The sequence below is a fragment of the Buteo buteo genome, unplaced genomic scaffold (genome assembly GCF_964188355.1).
Source record: "Buteo buteo unplaced genomic scaffold, bButBut1.hap1.1 HAP1_SCAFFOLD_151, whole genome shotgun sequence".
Classification (NCBI taxonomy): domain Eukaryota; kingdom Metazoa; phylum Chordata; class Aves; order Accipitriformes; family Accipitridae; genus Buteo; species Buteo buteo.
The window spans coordinates 12,501-25,000 of record NW_027439315.1 but is presented as its reverse complement, the minus strand read 5'-3'; positions in this window follow the sequence as shown (position 1 = coordinate 25,000).

Below are 12,500 nucleotides of genomic sequence, written 5' to 3'. Positions count from 1 at the left end.
GGTAGTACCCGTAACCCTCATTGGTACTCCGGGGTAGTACCAGTACCCCCACCCGGCAGCCAGGGGTAGTACCCGTAACCCCCACCTGTACTCCTTGGTAGTACCCGTATACCCCCGCCCGATACTCCGGGGCAGTACCCGCATACCCCCGCCCGGTACTCCGGGGCAGTACCCGCATACCCCCGCCCGGTACTCCGGGGAAGTACCCATATACCCCCGCCCGGTACTCCGGGGCAGTACCCGCATACCCCCGCCCGGTACTCCAGGGCAGTACCCGCATACCCCCGCCCGGTACTCCGGGGAAGTACCCATATACCTCCACCCGGTACTCCGGGGCAGTACCCGCATACCCCCGCCCGGTACTCCGGGGCAGCACCCCTATGCCCCCGCCCGGTACTCCGGGGCAGTACCCGTATGCCCCCGCCCGGTACTCCGGGGCAGTACCAGTACCCCCGCCCGGTACTCCGGGGTACTACCCGTAACACCCACCTGTACTCCTTCGTAGTACCCGTATACCCCCGCCCGGTACTCCGGGGCAGTACCCGCATACCCCTGCCCGGTACTCCGGGGCAGTACCCGTATACCCCCGCCCGGTACCCCGGGGTAGTACCCGTGTACCCCCGTCAGTACTCCGGGGCAGTACCGGTACCCCCGCCCGGTACTCCGGGGTACTACCCGTAACCCCCACCTGTACTCCTTCCTTGGTAGTACCCGTATACCCCCGCCCGGTACTCCGGGGCAGTACCCGCATACCCCCGCCCGGTACTCCGGGGCAGTACCGGTACCCCCGCCCAGTACTCCGGGGTGCTACCCGTAACCCCCACCTGTACTCCTTGGTAGTACCCGTATACCCCCGCCCGGTACTCCGGGGCAGTACCCGCATACCCCCGCCCGGTACTCCGGGGCAGTACCGGTACCCCCGCCCGGTACTCCGGGGTGCTACCCGTAACCCCCACCTGTACTCCTTCCTTGGTAGTACCCGTATACCCCCGCCCGGTACTCCGGGGCAGTACCCGCATACCCCCGCCCGGTACTCCGGGGAAGTACCCATATACCTCCACCCGGTACTCCGGGGCAGTACCCGCATACCCCCGCCCGGTACTCTGGGGCAGTACCCGTATGCCCCCGCCCGGTACTCCGGGGTACTACCCGTAACCCCCACCTGTGCTCCTTCGTAGTACCCGTATACCCCCGTCCTGTACTCCGGGGTAGTACCCGTATACCGCCGCCCGGTACCCCGGGGTAGTACCCGTGTACCCCCGTCAGTACTCCGGGGCAGTACCGGTACCCCCGCCCGGTACGCCGGGGGAAAAACTGCTGTCCCTACGGGCGCGCGAGTTTAGACCCAGCCTTCCTACCCGACCCTCCGCCTTACGCCCGGTGTCCCCAGGCGACGTTCCGGGATAGAACCCGTTCCCCCACCAGTACTCTGGGCCCGTGGCGGAACCCTTTGTGATGCGCCGGAGTTCTACCTGCTGTCCCTACGGGCACGCGGCGATGGATCCCGGCCCCCCATCCTGACCCTCCAGGGTAGGCCCGGCCACCCTACCTGACCCTCTGGGGTCAGCCCGGTGTCCCTACCCGACGCTCCGGGGTAGGCCTGGCGCCCCTACCTCATCCTCCGGGGTAGTACCCGTACCCCTACCGGTGCTCCGGGGTACACCTGCTGTCCCTACAGGCGCTCCGGGGTAGGCCCGGCCACCCTACCTGACCCTCTGGGGTCAGCCCGGTGTCCCTACCCGACGCTCCGGGGTACGCCTGGCGCCCCTACCTCATGCTCCGGGGTAGTACCGGTACCCCTACCGGTGCTCCGGGGTACACCTGCTGTCCCTACAGGCGCTCCGGGGTAGGCCCGGCCACCCTACCTGACCCTCCGGGGTCAGCCCGGTGTCCCTACCCGACGCTCCGGGGTAGGCCTGGCGCCCCTACCTCATCCTCCGGGGTAGTGCCGGTACCCCTGCCGGTGCTCCGGGGTACACCTGCGGTCCCTACAGGCGCTCCGGGGTAGGCCCGGCCACCCTACCTGACCCTCCGGGGTCAGCCCGGTATCCCTACCCGACGCTCCGGGGTAGGCCTGGCGCCCCTACCTCATCCTCCGGGGTAGTACCCGTACCCCTACCGGTGCTCCGGGATACACCTGCGGTCCCTACAGGCGCTCCGGGGTAGGCCCGGCCACCCTACCTGACCCTCTGGGGTCAGCCCGGTGTCCCTACCCGACGCTCCGGGGTACGCCTGGCGCCCCTACCTCATGCTCCGGGGTAGTGCCGGTACCCCTGCCGGTGCTCCGGGGTACACCTGCGGTCCCTACAGGCGCTCCGGGGTAGGCCCGGCCACCCTACCTGACCCTCCGGGGTCAGCCCGGTATCCCTACCCGACGCTCCGGGGTAGGCCTGGCGCCCCTACCTCATCCTCCGGGGTAGTGCCGGTACCCCTGCCGGTGCTCCGGGGTACACCTGCGGTCCCTACAGGCGCTCCGGGGTAGGCCCGGCCACCCTACCTGACCCTCCGGGGTCAGCCCGGTGTCCCTACCCGACGCTCCGGGGTAGGCCTGGCGCCCCTACCTCATCCTCCGGGGTAGTGCCGGTACCCCTGCCGGTGCTCCGGGATACCCCTGCGGTCCCTACAGGCGCTCCGGGGTAGGCCCGGCCACCCTACCTGACCCTCTGGGGTCAGCCCGGTGTCCCTACCCGACGCTCCGGGGTAGGCCTGGCGCCCCTACCTCATCCTCCGGGGTAGTGCCGGTACCCCTGCCGGTGCTCCGGGGTACACCTGCGGTCCCTACAGGCGCTCCGGGGTAGGCCCGGCCACCCTACCTGACCCTCCGGGGTCAGCCCGGTATCCCTACCCGACGCTCCGGGGTAGGCCTGGCGCCCCTACCTCATCCTCCGGGGTAGTGCCGGTACCCCTGCCGGTGCTCCGGGGTACACCTGCGGTCCCTACAGGCGCTCCGGGGTAGGCCCGGCCACCCTACCTGACCCTCTGGGGTCAGCCCGGTGTCCCTACCCGACGCTCCGGGGTAGGCCTGGCGCCCCTACCTCATCCTCCGGGGTAGTGCCGGTACCCCTGCCGGTGCTCCGGGGTACACCTGCGGTCCCTACAGGCGCTCCGGGGTAGGCCCGGCCACCCTACCTGACCCTCCGGGGTCAGCCCGGTGTCCCTACCCGACGCTCCGGGGTAGGCCTGGCGCCCCTACCTCATCCTCCGGGGTAGTGCCGGTACCCCTACCGGTGCTCCGGGATACCCCTGCGGTCCCTACAGGCGCTCCGGGGTAGGCCCGGCCACCCTACCTGACCCTCCGGGGTCAGCCCGGTGTCCCTACCCGACGCTCCGGGGTAGGCCTGGCGCCCCTACCTCATCCTCCGGGGTAGTGCCGGTACCCCTGCCGGTGCTGCGGGGTACACCTGCGGTCCCTACAGGCGCTCCGGGGTAGGCCCGGCCACCCTACCTGACCCTCCGGGGTCAGCCCGGTATCCCTACCCGACGCTCCGGGGTAGGCCTGGCGCCCCTACCTCATCCTCCGGGGTAGTGCCGGTACCCCTGCCGGTGCTCCGGGGTACACCTGCGGTCCCTACAGGCGCTCCGGGGTAGGCCCGGCCACCCTACCTGACCCTCCGGGGTCAGCCCGGTGTCCCTACCCGACGCTCCGGGGTAGGCCTGGCGCCCCTACCTCATCCTCCGGGGTAGTGCCGGTACCCCTGCCGGTGCTCCGGGGTACACCTGCGGTCCCTACAGGCGCTCCGGGGTAGGCCCGGCCACCCTACCTGACCCTCCGGGGTCAGCCCGGTATCCCTACCCGACGCTCCGGGGTAGGCCTGGCGCCCCTACCTCATCCTCCGGGGTAGTGCCGGTACCCCTGCCGGTGCTCCGGGGTACACCTGCGGTCCCTACAGGCGCTCCGGGATAGGCCCGGCCACCCTACCTGACCCTCCGGGGTCAGCCCGGTATCCCTACCCGACGCTCCGGGGTAGGCCTGGCGCCCCTACCTCATCCTCCGGGGTAGTGCCGGTACCCCTGCCGGTGCTCCGGGGTACACCTGCGGTCCCTACAGGCGCTCCGGGGTAGGCCCGGCCACCCTACCTGACCCTCCGGGGTCAGCCCGGTATCCCTACCCGACGCTCCGGGGTAGGCCTGGCGCCCCTACCTCATCCTCCGGGGTAGTGCCGGTACCCCTGCCGGTGCTCCGGGGTACACCTGCGGTCCCTACAGGCGCTCCGGGGTAGGCCCGGCCACCCTACCTGACCCTCTGGGGTCAGCCCGGTGTCCCTACCCGACGCTCCGGGGTAGGCCTGGCGCCCCTACCTCATCCTCCGGGGTAGTGCCGGTACCCCTGCCGGTGCTCCGGGGTACACCTGCGGTCCCTACAGGCGCTCCGGGGTAGGCCCGGCCACCCTACCTGACCCTCTGGGGTCAGCCCGGTGTCCCTACCCGACGCTCCGGGGTAGGCCTGGCGCCCCTACCTCATCCTCCGGGGTAGTGCCGGTACCCCTACCGGTGCTCCGGGGTACACCTGCGGTCCCTACAGGCGCTCCGGGGTAGGCCCGGCCACCCTACCTGACTTTCTGGGGGTCAGCCCGGTATCCCTACCTGATGCTCCGGGGTAGTCCTGGCCTCCTTACCTGTGTCTCCGGGTAAACCTGGCCACGCTGCAGGGTCGGCCTGCACTCCCTGGCCGCACTACGGGCCGGTCCTGATTAGTGTATTAAGACCGCTCCGCGATTCCACTTTCTTAAAATTTATTGTGTCTGACAGCTTGTCTTTTACCGCGCACGCAGGCAGGCAGGCAGGCAGGCAGGCACGCGTCAAAAACGTGAGAGCAAAGCGTTACCCGCAGTCGGAGTACTTTATCGGTAACGACTTCTTCGGGAAGAGGCGCCGACGCTGCTCTCTCGTCTCTGTACGAGTCGGTGGCCGTCCGGGTACCGCGTGGCACCGTTGGCGTGGGATCCGCTCCTAAACGAATACAGAAGAATCGATACGCTATGAATCGTCATCGATTGAAGTTATTAACAGTTGACGAGCGATGCTGGATTGTATCGTTTATGGAGCGTCACCTACCGACTGATTTAGCGCTACGCGGTAATACGCTTTCTGGCAGTTCCTTAAATAACAAAACTCATTCGTTCACGCACGCTAGGTGTGCATCCCTTCGTTAATAGCCGGAGAAGGAATACGTACGTACGTACGTACGTACCTACCAGCGGATCGTCACGGATTGAATATGACTCGATTAGTAGTCACCAGTATTATAAATTACCGACTCCTAAAGTTTGATTGCGGCACTCCTTTAGGACCTTGCGACGCTCTTGGTTAACGTTAGCGTTCTCCGGCCCCTGCGTTATCGCGCATTAACTGTTCATTGGCCTCCGAGGGACGGCGGTCTCGCAGGCCTCTGAAGAAAGCCAGTCGGCTGCCTGACAAGCGGTCCCTGTGGCCGAGGCCGACTTAGCCGAGCATCCTCGGAGACGACGAGCTCGCGTGGCCGCCGTGCCGGCTGACCGGCCCGCCCCGGGGCCGTTTCCCCCCCGCTCCCCGTCGCCGAAGGAGCGCGCCCCCCGCCACCGCCTAAGGCCGCTGGGACCTTCCTCACCGCTCGAACGCATCCCGCCGGCGACGGAGCCGCTGATGCCCCTCTGTCGGAAGCGCGGCGCGCCTCTCCGGCAGCCCTGGCTGGGGCCCTGGAGCCCCAGGTCTCTGCCCAGGCCGAGGCACGCGGCTGCTGCTTTGCCAGGGACGGGTCCGACCGGGAGCCGAGCGCATCGCCCGTAGGCAGGCACGGGCGCAGGCCGGACGTCGAAGCGGCCGACCACCCGGGCTGTAACAGAGAAAGCGGCGTTAGCGACACCGTTACAAATCTTTCTCATTTCCACCTGCGTGCGCGCCCGCACCCCGCCAAAACAGGCCCCCGGCCCGAACGCCCACCGCCTGCTGCTGCAGCCGCTCACCCGCCCTTAGACACACGCACGCGCACGCACGCACTGCCCCCCCCCCATTCGAGTCCCCGCCCCAAACACCTCCCGCCCGCCACCGCACCCACTCGCACGGGGCTACACACGTGCGCACCCCCCCCCCCCGCAACCGGCCCCCCCCAGCCCAAACCCTCCACCCGCTGCCCCGCTCACAGTCGTGCGCTCAAAACGCACACGCGCGCAGCCCCCCCCCCCCCCCCGCCCGAAACAGGGCCCCGGGCCGACACCCCCCACCCCCGTCACCCCGGGCCCGCCGCTGCACGCACACACACACCGCCCCCCCGCCCTCCCGCCACGCAGTTCGCGCCGAGCCTGGCTGCCCCTGCTCCCCCCTTCCGCCACCAGGCTTGCCGCCCCCGGTGGTGGAAGGCGGGAGACTTTAGGACCCTGCGGCGTCCCTGCCGGCTCCGTGCCCGGGCGGGAGAGGGGAGCCCCCCCGGTGCCCTGCCGTCTCTAAACCCCAGCTGCCGAGTCCCTATCCTGCCGCACCCGTGGCCCCGCTCCCGCCTTTCTTTCTCAGCCAGCCACGCACTCGCCCTGCTCCACTCCCGCCCGCCGCCGCCGCGGGGGGAAAACTAAAGGACCGGGGGGGTGGGACGGGGACGGGGACGGGGACGGGGACGGGGGAGAGAAGTAAAAAAAATAAAACTCCAACCGATCCAAACAGAAGCCTTCTCCGAAAAGACACACCGTCCCCCCTCGCCAGCCTGCCTCTGCGCCAGGCTCCCCGCCTGCTCGCCAGCCGCTCTCGCCCTGCTGCACTCCTGCCCGCCCTCGCCGCGGGGGGAAAACTAAACGACCGGGGGGGACGGGACGGGGACGGGGACGGGGACGGGGACGGGGGAGAGAAGTAAAAAAAATAAAACTCCAACCGATCCAAACAGAAGCCTTCTCCGAAAAGACACACCGTCCCCCCTCGCCAGCCTGCCTCTGCGCCAGGCTCCCCGCCTGCTCGCCCTGCTCCACTCCTGCCCGCCCCCGCCGCGGGGGGAAAACTAAACGACCGGGGGGGGGGGGGGACGGGGACGGGGACGGGGACGGGGGAGAGAAGTAAAAAAAATAAAACTCCAACCGATCCAAACAGAAGCCTTCTCCGAAAAGACACACCGTCCCCCCTCGCCAGCCTGCCTCTGCGCCAGGCTCCCCGCCTGCTCGCCAGCCGCTCTCGCCCTGCTCCATTCCTGCCCGCCCCCGCCGCGGGGGGAAAACTAAACGACCGGGGGGGGGGGGACGGGGACGGGGACGGGGACGGGGGAGAGAAGTAAAAAAAATAAAACTCCAACCGATCCAAACAGAAGCCTTCTCCGAAAAGACACACCGTCCCCCCTCGCCAGCCTGCCTCTGCGCCAGGCTCCCCGCCTGCTCGCCAGCCGCTCTCGCCCTGCTCCACTCCTGCCCGCCCCCGCCGCGGGGGGAAAACTAAACGACCGGGGGGGGGGGGACGGGGACGGGGACGGGGACGGGGACGGGGACGGGGGAGAGAAGTAAAAAAAATAAAACTCCAACCGATCCAAACAGAAGCCTTCTCCGAAAAGACACACCGTCCCCCCTCGCCAGCCTACCTCTGCGCCAGGCTCCCCGCCTGCTCGCCAGCCGCTCTCGCCCCCCCTCTTTTCTAGCCTCCTTTCCCCGCCGCTGCTGCCGCCGCGACTGAGCAGCAGACCGTTGCCGTGGCGGGAAACACCACAGTTTCCGGGGGCCCCGTTGCCGGGCTGCAGACCACCCCACCCAGCCACCCGCCCCCCAACCCCCCGTCTCCAGGGCGCCGGAAAGTCTGTGATCGGGTGGGGCCGGGGGAGGGGGGGGGGGGGGGGCTGCACCTACTGGCCTGCAGGTCCGGGACTGCAGCGCGGGGAGGGAGGGGGAGCACACCGGTGCAGGGGTGCGTGTAGCTGTGTGTGCCTGCGTCGCGTTCTGTGTGTGTGTGTGTGTGTGTGTGCGCGCGCCTCTGAGCGCGCGTGTGTCACCGGGGGGGGGGGGGGGTGGCAGTGCCTGCAGGATCGCAGATATGTATTTTAAAGTATTTATTTTATTAAAAAAAGGAAAACGTCAAAAAAACACCAAAAAAAAACAGGCGGGGGGGGGGGGGGAGAAAAATTAAAAACAACCCCCCAAAAAAAGCCCAAGACCGCAAAAACCAAAACCAAAAGTCGGCGAGCACCCAGCAGCGCCGGGACCCGAACCTGAACCTGGCAAGGGGCTACCAGTCCTGAAGGCACCCAGTGAACAGCGAACTCGCGCCGGGGAGCCGGGCAGTTTGTGCCGGGGGCTGCCACCTCTGCCCGGACCCCGCCGACAGAATATGGTTGGGGGGGGGGGGGGGCAGCAGCGGAGCAGAGGGGCTGGCTGGTGTGGTGAAGCTGGCAAGTGCCTGGCAGCCACCGGCTCGGAATAGGTGCGTGCACGTGCATGAGAACGACGAGGGTGGGGGGGGGGGTGTGTGTGTGTCAGGAAACAAAAATTATTTTGAAAACTGGTTGTCGTTAATATTGTATTAATATTTCCCGCCGGAATCAATAAAGGTGAAATAACTCTTGCATCAGACAGTACGTTTAAACGTGCTCCCTTGGTGTAGAAGTGGTTCAAACTCGGGAAGGGGAGGGGGAAAGAAATGCCGTCCGGGAGAACCGGGAGAGGGTGGCCCTTTTAATCAGATTTGCTAAAATCTCAAAAGAAAGAAAAAAAAAAAAAAAAACGAAAAAAACGAACCAAAAACAGGCGCACCTGCCCCCCCCGCCCCCCCCCGCCCAAGGGGCACCGAACGGCTGCCAGGTCTACCCGGCTCCGCGGGCGGCCGCCAGGTCTACCCGGCTCCGGAGGCCGGCGCGGCCGCCGGCGGCGCCCGGAGGACGCGGGGTGTCGCTGCCGCAGCGGCCGGTGAAAAGGGCCGCCAGGTCTACCCGGCTCCGCGGGCGGCCGCCAGGTCTACCCGGCTCCGGAGGCCGGCGCGGCCGCCGGCGGCGCCCGGAGGACGCGGGGTGTCGCTGCCGCAGCGGCCGGTGAAAAGGGCCGCCAGGTCTACCCGGCTCCGCGGGCGGCCGCCAGGTCTACCCGGCTCCGGAGGCCGGCGCGGCCGCCGGCGGCGCCCGGAGGACGCGGGGTGTCGCTGCCGCAGCGGCCGGTGAAAAGGGCCGCCAGGTCTACCCGGCTCCGCGGGCGGCCGCCAGGTCTACCCGGCTCCGGAGGCCGGCGCGGCCGCCGGCGGCGCCCGGAGGACGCGGGGTGTCGCTGCCGCAGCGGCCGGTGAAAAGAGCCGCCAGGTCTACCCGGCTCCGCGGGCGGCCGCCAGGTCTACCCGGCTCCGGAGGCCGGCGCGGCCGCCGGCGGCGCCCGGAGGACGCGGGGTGTCGCTGCCGCAGCGGCCGGTGAAAAGAGCCGCCAGGTCTACCCGGCTCCGCGGGCGGCCGCCAGGTCTACCCGGCTCCGGAGGCCGGCGCGGCCGCCGGCGGCGCCCGGAGGACGCGGGGTGTCGCTGCCGCAGCGGCCGGTGAAAAGAGCCGCCAGGTCTACCCGGCTCCGGCGGGACTTAGCCGCATTTCGGGGGCGGGGAGGTAGACCTGATAGCCCCGCCACTTTCTCGGAGCTGGCCAAGGGGTCGCTGTTTTTCGCTGCCTCCAGTTACGTCATCGTAAAAGTCGGTGTCATTGGCGGGTCTCCCCGGTGGGCAGGGACGGCACTCTTGGAGCCGGCCGGGGGCGGGGACGTGATCTCCCGTACTATAGGAGGTAGTGGTGACTCGTGCACGGAGCAGCGCTAGTGAGCGGCTGCAAGGCTTACGGCTCAGCCGGCGAAGTGGAGCGCTGGGCGGCCGTTGTGGTGGTGGTTTTGCCTGGTGGTTCGGCTCGTTTTCTGTCTGTTCGGCCAGTTGGTCTCTCCCGGTGTTTTCCAAGTAAGCCAGCCGGGCGCCTGCGAGGGTCTGGCAGGCTGGCGGTGGCTGTTGACCCGAGTGGTGCGAGAGGTGCAAAGGTGGATTCCGCAGGGCATAGCCCGGTGGCCGGCGGCGGCCACCGGCACTCGAACGCTGGAAGACCGGGTGGAGCCGAGCCTGCCTCGGCTTTCCCCCGGCCCCGGAGGGCCCGATGATGGCAAAGGTGGAGCGCTGGTATATGCGAGGGCAGCTGCCCGTGAGCATCCAGCCCGCCGCGGCTGCCGCCGCCTCCTGAGGGCCTGGTGATGGGCGGGCGAGGTGGCGGCACCTCGTCCTTTGACTCTGGCCTTAAGCTGGAGCGGGCAGAGCGGCAGCCGGTCCCGGTGGCTGGCAGCCGGATGCAGACGGCTGGGGGTTCTCGTGCGTGCCGCAGCTTCCCCCCAGCCCCCGAGGGCCCGATGATGGCACAGGTGAGAGGCCGCAGCGCCTCGTCCTGTTTTTGCCGGCATGAGCCACGCGTGGGCGGCCTGTGGTGTCCGGCCTGCCCCGGCTTGCCTGGTTGCAGGAGGGCTCGGTGGAAAGGTCTGCAGCGCTCTACCGGGTTTAGAGGTGGCGGCACCTCATCGCGTTTTCTCCGGCCTTAAGCTGGAGCCCATGCACGAATTGGGCAGAGTGCAAGCGGCAGCCGGTCCCGGTGGCTGGCAGCCGGATGCAGACGGCTGGGGGTTCTCGTGCGTGCCGCAGCTTCCCCCCAGCCCCCGAGGGCCCGATGATGGCACAGGTGAGAGGCCGCAGCGCCTCGTCCTGTTTCTGCCGGCATGAGCCACGCGTGGGCGGCCTGTGGTGTCCGGCCTGCCCCGGCTTGCCTGGTTGCAGGAGGGCTCGGTGGAAAGGTCTGCAGCGCTGTACCGGGTTAGAGGTGGCGGCACCTCATCGCGTTTTCTCCGGCCTTAAGCTGGAGCCCATGCACGAATTGGGCAGAGTGCAAGCGGCAGCCGGTCCCGGTGGCTGGCAGCCGGATGCAGACGGCTGGGGGTTCTCGTGCGTGCCGCAGCTTCCCCCCAGCCCCCGAGGGCCCGATGATGGCACAGGTGAGAGGCCGCAGCGCCTCGTCCTGTTTCTGCCGGCATGAGCCACGCGTGGGCGGCCTGTGGTGTCCGGCCTGCCCCGGCTTGCCTGGTTGCAGGAGGGCTCGGTGGAAAGGTCTGCAGCGCTGTACCGGGTTAGAGGTGGCGGCACCTCATCGCGTTTTCTCCGGCCTTAAGCTGGAGCCCGCGAAGCGGGAAGAAAAGTGCGGCTGTACCTGGTGGCTGGCAAGTCGAACGCAGGCGGCTGGGGTTGTCTCGCTTCTGTGGCATTCCCCCAGGCCCCGAACACCCGTGCGCGGCATGGGTCCAGGTGCCTTTTTTTTCCCCGACGGCAAGCGGTTGCCTGTGGGGCGGGCAAAGACCGGCAGCCGGTGGCGGTTGCCGGCACTCGAACGCTGGAGGAGCTGGGGGAGTTGAGCCTGCTGTGGCCATCCCCCGGTCCCGTTACCTTCCTCAAGGGAATCGTTGTCTGGAGCCGGGTGGCCCGTGGCACCTCCCGCTCCACGATTTGACTGATCCAGACCCACAGGCAGCGCCCGCTGAGGCGTCCTCGGGTGCGTCGGAGAGCCTCCACGGCGGGCCGGCTCTGCCGGTGTTCAGGCCGTTGGAGCACCTCTCGCAGGCGTTGCCCTCACTCGCACGCAGAGCCCCCGCACCTGCCGTCCGCCCCCGGTTGGCGACGGGTGCGAGTGGCCGTCGCTGTCCCAGGACTCGTGGCCGTGGGGCCTCCGCTCCTTCCTCCGTTCCCTTCCCTTACTGATCGATGAGGCGTTTAGGGCGCGTCGGAGGGGCTTCCCGGCGGGCCGGCTCTGCCGGTGTTCAGGCCGGCGTTGCACCTCTCCGCAGACGTTGCCCTCTCACTCGCACGCAGAGCCCCCGCACCTGCCGTCCGCCCCCGGTTGGCGATGGGTGCGAGTGGCCGTCGCTGTCCCAGGACTCGTGGCCGTGGGGCCTCCGCTCCTTCCTCCGTTCCCTTCCCTTACTGATCGATGAGGCGTTTAGGGCGCGTCGGAGGGGCTTCCCGGCGGGCCGGCTCTGCCGGTGTTCAGGCCGGCGTTGCACCTCTCCGCAGACGTTGCCCTCTCACTCGCACGCAGAGCCCCCGCACCTGCCGTCCGCCCCCGGTTGGCGATGGGTGCGAGTGGCCGTCGCTGTCCCAGGACTCGTGGCCGTGGGGCCTCCGCTCCTTCCTCCTTTCCCTTCCCTTACTGATCGATGAGGCCTTTCGGGTCGCGTCGGAGAGGGCCCTCGGCGGGCCGGCTCTTCTGTGCTCCCCGTAATAGGGAGTCACGGCAGTGTCCGGTGTTCAGGCAGGGTGGTCTCCTTTCCAATTCGCTTCCCGTTGCATGCGAAGTGGTGTCCTGCACCCCCCCCGAGCGAAGGGGGCCGCGATGGTGGCAGTGTCGTCCTCCCCTGCTCAGCGGGGTTCCTCGGGCTTCTTTACTGAACCGGGCTGTGTGACGGCCGCGTGGCCCCGCGAGCCCTCAGGTGTCCTGAAACACGCGAGGCGCCGGTGCTGGCCTCGGTCCGGGTACCCGCAGGTGCCGGCCGTGAGCAGCGCTGGGCGGTGGGGCGGCT